This window comes from Sarcophilus harrisii, chromosome 4 (genome assembly GCF_902635505.1).
Source record: "Sarcophilus harrisii chromosome 4, mSarHar1.11, whole genome shotgun sequence".
NCBI lineage: Eukaryota > Metazoa > Chordata > Mammalia > Dasyuromorphia > Dasyuridae > Sarcophilus > Sarcophilus harrisii.
Genome location: NC_045429.1, coordinates 4,741,033 through 4,748,146, shown reverse-complemented (window position 1 = coordinate 4,748,146; position 7,114 = coordinate 4,741,033). Strand labels below are relative to the sequence as shown.

General features: G+C 35.9%; 1 pseudogene; it reads right to left on the bottom strand.

The window, feature by feature from the left end:
- Positions 1 to 1,773: 1,773 nt before the first annotated feature.
- LOC100931489 lies at positions 1,774 to 2,971 on the bottom strand (annotated as a pseudogene).
- Positions 2,972 to 7,114: the final 4,143 nt, after the last annotated feature.

The following is a 7,114-nucleotide window of genomic DNA, read 5'->3' as shown; positions in this document are numbered from 1 at the left end:
GCTCTCTTGGTAGGTGGAATCCTGGCCAACCTGAAGTATGAAACATGGCCATGTCTTATGTCTGTAGAGTAGAGACTATCTAATGAGGAGATGCCTTTATTGAGTTCCATGATGATGTGGTTTCTTTTAATTCTTTGAAAGACTCATATAAGATGATTCCCAATGAAATCCAATGAGAAGATATATTGATGATGTAGTTGATAGACATCCAAAGATGCCCAAACTGATAGTTTCTCCTTTGTTAACTAGTGTAACATTGGAGAAAGTTGGTTTTAGAAACAAACAAAGATATCCAGGGGGAGAGTAGCCTGAAGAAACAATTATTATTTGTCAGTTTGTCCTGAATCTGGAAGTAGCAGAAAAGAGATGGTATTCAGATTAATAGTAATAATTTAATTTCTACATCATCAATCATGCAATTCCCATGTATGAGACATAAAGATAAAACATTGACAGGAAAAAATTTCCCTCTAGGAGCCTGCCTTTCAGTTTGAAGATGGGGATACAGTTTGCCAGGGGATACAGTTTGCCAAAGGATGTAGCAATACAATTTGTAGAGATAGACACTCCTAAATCTGATGGAGCTCAGGGAAGACTTCAAGAAGGTGAATCCTCAATCATATCTTTAACAAATAGCAAGCTTCAGAAAACAAAATGAAAGGGAATGTATTCCAAGCATGGGAGGAGACTTCTGATAAAACATGAATAAGGGAGTTGGTTTGTTGAATTTGAGGGGCAGATAGTAGTCCAGGTTGCCTGGAATATAGTGTGTAAAAGAGAATACATTGAAAATAAGGGAGTGTGTATACAAACTGGTGAAGACACTAACTACCAGTATAAGAATTTTGACTTTGATCATAATGACAATATGGATACTTGCAAGGCTTTGAGCAGAGAAGATATTCAGTCAGATCTCTGACTTAAAAAGAAATTAGAAATAACAGTCCTGGCCAATAATAAGCATTGAATAAACAAATGCATGTTGTGTGACTTTTTCTTCATGCATGGTGGAACAATGATTAAGAAATATTTGACAGGAAGTTAAGTGGATCATCTAAAATTTAATTTAACAAACATCCACTTTAGGATCAGTAGCCATGTAAATTTGAGAAAATGAGTGCCCCTGCTCATCTTGTTTGGTAGTGTCTCCCTTCTGGGAAGGAATTTATGGAAACATACATAGACAAAAGATTCTCATGATGAAAGAACATCAGTGAGATTTGATATTCATCATTTGATGAATTATCTATATTGCTGAGATCACAGCTATATCACCTTCCTTCTTTCAATGTGTACACTTTTATTTGAACTGGTCTTAAGTCAATGGACAGGTAAAGCTTGCTTCCCCTTCCCCATGTTCTGGCACCAATCTCAAAACTTAAAGTAAAGTTTTCACTTACATTTATATTGGGGGCAGGGAGGGAATTAGGGGGATCTTCATTATTGCTCTGACAATTTAAAAAGGGAGCAAGTATTAAGGCAGAAGATACAGCATTTTTTTTGTTGTTTTAAAGGGTTTTCTATTTTTCATGTAAAAAATTACTTCTACCTTCCCTCCTCCCTCCCTTTACCATGTCTAGATTTTTGTTAAGTAGCTCATTTGATCTACCTGTAGAACAAGACAGCCTTCACAAAGACTCTGAAACAATGTATTATATAATATTTGGAATGAATTAATAAAAAAAATGTCCAATCATATTCCTGAAGACACATTGCAGAACACTGGGGATGTTTGCCTCCAACATACTTAGATTGTTCATCACCTTCACCATTTCAGTTTTTAAATCCTAAATTGAGTGCCAAAAAAAAGAGCCATTCCAATCCCATTTCCTTTGGGCAAATATCATCTCGCACCCTTTGGGGAGAAAAACAAACAATGAAAAAACCCACAAATAATCTATTTAGAACATTTGTAGTGGACAATGAAGGGCTGCTCCACTTCTGTTGCAAAGTGGAAAGATATACCAGGCTGTAGCCTCCAATCCAGAAATAGTATTTGCACTCAGGTGGGTCAATGATCTTGATTTGCATTGTGCTGGAGGCTGGGGCCACCATAATCTCCTTCTGCAACTGGTCAGCAAAGGCAGGGTACATTGTGGTACTATCAGACAAGATGGTATTGGTGTACAGATCGTTATGGATGTCAACATCTCACTTCCTGATTGAGTTGAAGACAGTTTCATGGATTCCACAGGATTCCATCCCTAAGAAGGATGGTTGAAAGAAAGATTCTAGTCACTGGAATTTGTCATTGCCAATGGTGATTACCTGATTATCAGAAAATTTTTAGCTCTTTTCCAGAGAAGAGCTAGATGTAGCAGTGGCCATCTCTTGTTTGAGGTCTCCAGCAATATAACACATCTTCTCCTTGATGTCACACATTGACCTCTCAACTATGGTACCCTCTCTTAGTCAGGATCTTCATGTCACAGTCTGTCAGATCAAGGCCAGTCAGATGTATATGGAGGATGGTGTGGGGGAGGACATAACTTTCATCGATGGACACAGTCTGGGTCACACCATCACCAGAATCCATCAGAATATCAGTCCTACAACCACAGGCATACAGGGACAGCACAGCCTGGATAACAATGTACATGACTGCGATGTTGAAAGTCTCAAACATAATCTGAGTAATCTTTTCTCTGTTGGCTTTTGGGTTCAGGGGAGCTTCTGAGAATAGTACAAGGTATTACTCAGGGGTATACAGAGCTCATTGTAGTAGATGTGATGCCATATATTCTCCATGTCATTCTAGTTGTGATGATAACATGGGATACTTCAGGTTCAGAATACCTCTCTTGGTCTGGATCCCATCCCCATCCTCATTGTCTTTCTGGGCCATGCCCATTATCACACCCTCATGTCTGAAGCACAAAACAATATAAGGGAAGACAACCCAAGGGGCATCATCTCCTGCAAAGTCAGCTTTGCACATTCCAGAGCCAATGTAAACAACAAGAGAAGCAATACATCATCCATGGCAAACTTTGAAGTGGCAAGTTTATGCCCTCAAGAGAGAAAGGATGGAGTGCTCCACTTGGAGGGAGGGAGGATGCAAGTGGATGGTGGGTGGAAGTGCTCACAACTTATATATCAACTTATTAAAATAGTAAAATACATGTGCTCCACTGTGGTCTCATTTTCCTGCCCAGTTTGTATGAAACTTAAAAGTACAGACTTGCATTTCCTTTTTTTTTTTTTTTCATTTTTATTTAAAGTTTTAAATTCTTATTTCTATCCCTCTCTCCCTCTTTTTTCTTCCTCCTCCCTGACAGGGTAAGCACTCAGATATAAATTATGCGTGTGAAATTAGGTAAAATATTTCCATGTTAGTTATTTTGTATAATATCTTTAAAAAAGAAAAAAAAAGGAAAGGAAAGAAAGTGAAAAATAGCAAGTTTCAGTCTGTATTCAATCAATATCAGCTTTTATTTTCCTTTGGGAGCATATCATATACTCTATCATTACTCCTTTGGGATTATGTTGCTTCATTGAAGTGCTGAGAATGGCTTAGTTATTCACAGTTCATTGAACAAAATTGCTGTTACTTTGTACATTATTCTGGTTCTATTCACTTCATCATGCATCCGTTCATGTACATTTTTCCAGGTTTTTCTGAAATCATTCTGCTTGTTCCTTCTAACAACACAACAATATTCCTTACAATCATATAAGCCAGCTGGTTTAGCCCTTCCCCAACTGATGAACATGTCTTCAATTTCAAATTCTTAGTCCAAAAAAAAAAACTGTTACAAATAACATACCTGGATTTTCTACTTCTTTCATTTCTGCCCTAGTTCCTAACATGATTTTTTTATCCCTCAAGATATATATTTAAAAGATGATTTATTGTAAATCTCAAAATGTAACTAAAATCCAAGCATGATATTAATCTCAGTTATTTATGATCATAATTGATGGCATTATCATTTTGCTATGTGTCCCTAACAAAATCCCTTAAATTTCCATTGCCCCAGTTTCATCATTTGTAAAATCATAATACTAACATTAACTAACTCATGTAGCTATTGTGAGGATCAACTGATACACAGAATGTCCTTTATAAGCTTGAAATTACTATAAAGTGGAATTTTCAATTAGTATTATTTTATTTTTATTCATTTGAAAATTATTGTGCTTCTCCAGTAAAAAAAGATAATACTTTCTTATGATATTCTTACATTATCTTACTGAAGAAAACATAGTGATGAAAGGAATGGACCCCTACCTTTTCCTTTAAACTGAGACAATCTCATTGTCATCCATATGTAGCAATTCAATGGAACAAAACATGAAACTCCCCAGAGTTCAGATTATTCCATGATTGATTCATCATTGTTCGTTTATGGCATCCTCAGTGTTCACTGACCCAACAACAGGTTAAATGCTGGTAGCTCAATTGAAGAAGAAAACTTTTTCCTTCTCATTGCTGGAAGAATTACCTTGTTATGGCTTTCAGCCTAGTGGCCCATGACATGGTGTTTGGTTCCATTTTCTACTCATGCTGTTTCCGGAACCCCTTCTATTTCCAAGAGGAAAACAAGGATCAGTCGGGCTTGAATGGAAACTGGAATTCTCTCCTCAGTGGAGGACCCTAATGTGAACATAAAATGGATTTAGAAGACAAAATTGGATTCAGCTGTTCCCCACAGAGTTACACAGCACCGTCTGCCATATGCAGCTCTCTCAATGTGTATGTGCTCTCCTTGCTTGATTGAAAGCAAACTAACAAAGTGGCCCTGATCTGACCTATCAAAAGGAAAGAAATACACACTAGCCATATCAATAACAAACATTAAAGAACCATTTTATACTTTTCATCCAATGACAATCATTTAAATGGGAATCATTCTTTTTCTATGCATATATATATGTGTGTGTGTGTGTACACATTTACATATAGACATATATATACTCACACACATTCATATAAACACATGTATACATACAGAAAGAGAAAAAAGAGAGAAACTCCAAGGATAGACCAGAAATGTACTTCACATATATCCACTGTATATGATACAAGACATGCAGAACAGTTTTTAATAAGTTCCATTTTAGAGTCAGATAGAATTACTTTGAAAAGGGCTAAACTATAATGCAAATTGTCCTTGATAGTACATTAGAAAAATGCATACAAACACACACACACACACACACACACACACACACACACACACACTCCATTTCTATGACTGTATTTTTGTGAATCAGAATGATTTCCACCAAGTAGGATGGGCCAAGAAGCCAATTTGACAGAGCTTCTCAGATTGGCAAACTGACAACTTTCTTTCCAAGTTGGTCTATCAGGAACTGTGTTAAATGTCAGAGATGTAAAACAGGTGGTGTGGGGGTTCTCCTGCCTTCAAGACCTTTAGAATCTGGCCTAGCTATACCAAACCTAACAATATATTATAAAACAGTGGTAAACAAAATCATCTGGTACTGGATAAGAAATAGAATAGTTTACCAGTGGAATAGGTTAGATTTGTAAGTCACAATAGCCAATGACTATAGCAATCCACTTTGTGATAAACCCAAAGATTCCAGCTTCTGGGATAAGAAATCAATATTTGTCAAAAATTGCTGAGAAAATTAGAAAATATTATGACAGAAACTAGGCATTGACCATCACTTAACACACTATACCAACATAAAGTCAAAAAGGGTTCATGATTTAGACATAAAGTATGATCGTATAAGAAAATTAGAACCACAAGGAATAGTCTACCTCTCAGATATGTGGAGAAGAAAGAGATTTATGGCCAAAGAAGAAATAGAGAACATTATGAAATACGAAATACATAATTTTGATAATATTAAATTTAAAAGTTTTTGTGCAAAGAAAATGATTGCACCCAAGATTAGGAGGGAAGCAGAAAACTGGGAAAACTTTTTACATCAAAGGGTTCTGATAAAGGTCTTATTTCTAAAATATATAGAGAACTGACTCAAATTTACAAGAATCCAAGCCATTCTCCAATTGATAAATGTCAAACAATATGTACAGACAAGTTTCAGAGCTCTGGCTAGTTCCAAACTTCAAAAGTCTACAGACCACAGGAACTATGGCACTATAAAAACTGTTTAGCCTACAAAGCTTTTGAAAGACATTTCTGCCCTTGACAGACAAAATATGAGCCAAAATATCAATTACCCCCAAACTAAAACATCAGAGACTACTTAGGAGAGAAGAATATTACAGCCACCCATTTCCTAAAAAAATAAGCTAAGTGTCATCTCCTGGAAGGAAACACAGTTGCCTATGCATTGAGCAATCTCATACATTATAACCAACAACCAAGAAATTGACTGCCAAGCATTCATCATGAGGATGCTTGGCAGAATTTTCCACTTTAATTTTTCCAGATGATTGCTGATGTTTCCAGAAAATATGAAGTCTAACTTTTCAGGAGAGCTTGTTTCTATAATGTTAGTAAGTTTGTGGTGCTGACACCTACAGGTGTGTTTCTCCAAAATTGAACTTATTTAGGAACTAGCAATATCTAATGTATTCTTCATTCCTGAGTATTTTACTTTAATATAAGGATTCACCAATCAATGAGATGCTCATCTGGAATAGGATAAAAAGAACCAATGAATCAGCAAGCCAATTAACAAACACTTATTATGATTACTTTGTATCAAACATTGTACTAAATTCTAGGGATAGAAAGAAAGACAAAATGAAAAAAGGAACAGCAACAAGAACAACTAAGCATTAATAACTGAAATGGAAGAAGCATCCATTCCACAAGTAGAAATATATGCAAATAAAAGGGTACGTAGACATTATATAAAATATAATTAAGGTAATGAAAGAGAAAGTTATTAGCCATCAGGGCTAGGGATTAATGATTCCTATTAATGGTAATATGCCCAGTTACATTTAAAAACTTTTTTATCATTCAATTTTTAAAACTTTCTGTTCTAAATTCTCTCCCTTTCTCCTTATCCCCATCAAGAAGGCAAAGCAATTCCATATAGCTTATATGGGAGACACAGAATACGTGTAAGAGAATGGACATTAGCCAAAATGTTCAAAAGTGGTCTGCACATAGACTATGGGTTGACTATGTTTGCACACTAGCTATTTATATCAACCACCTAA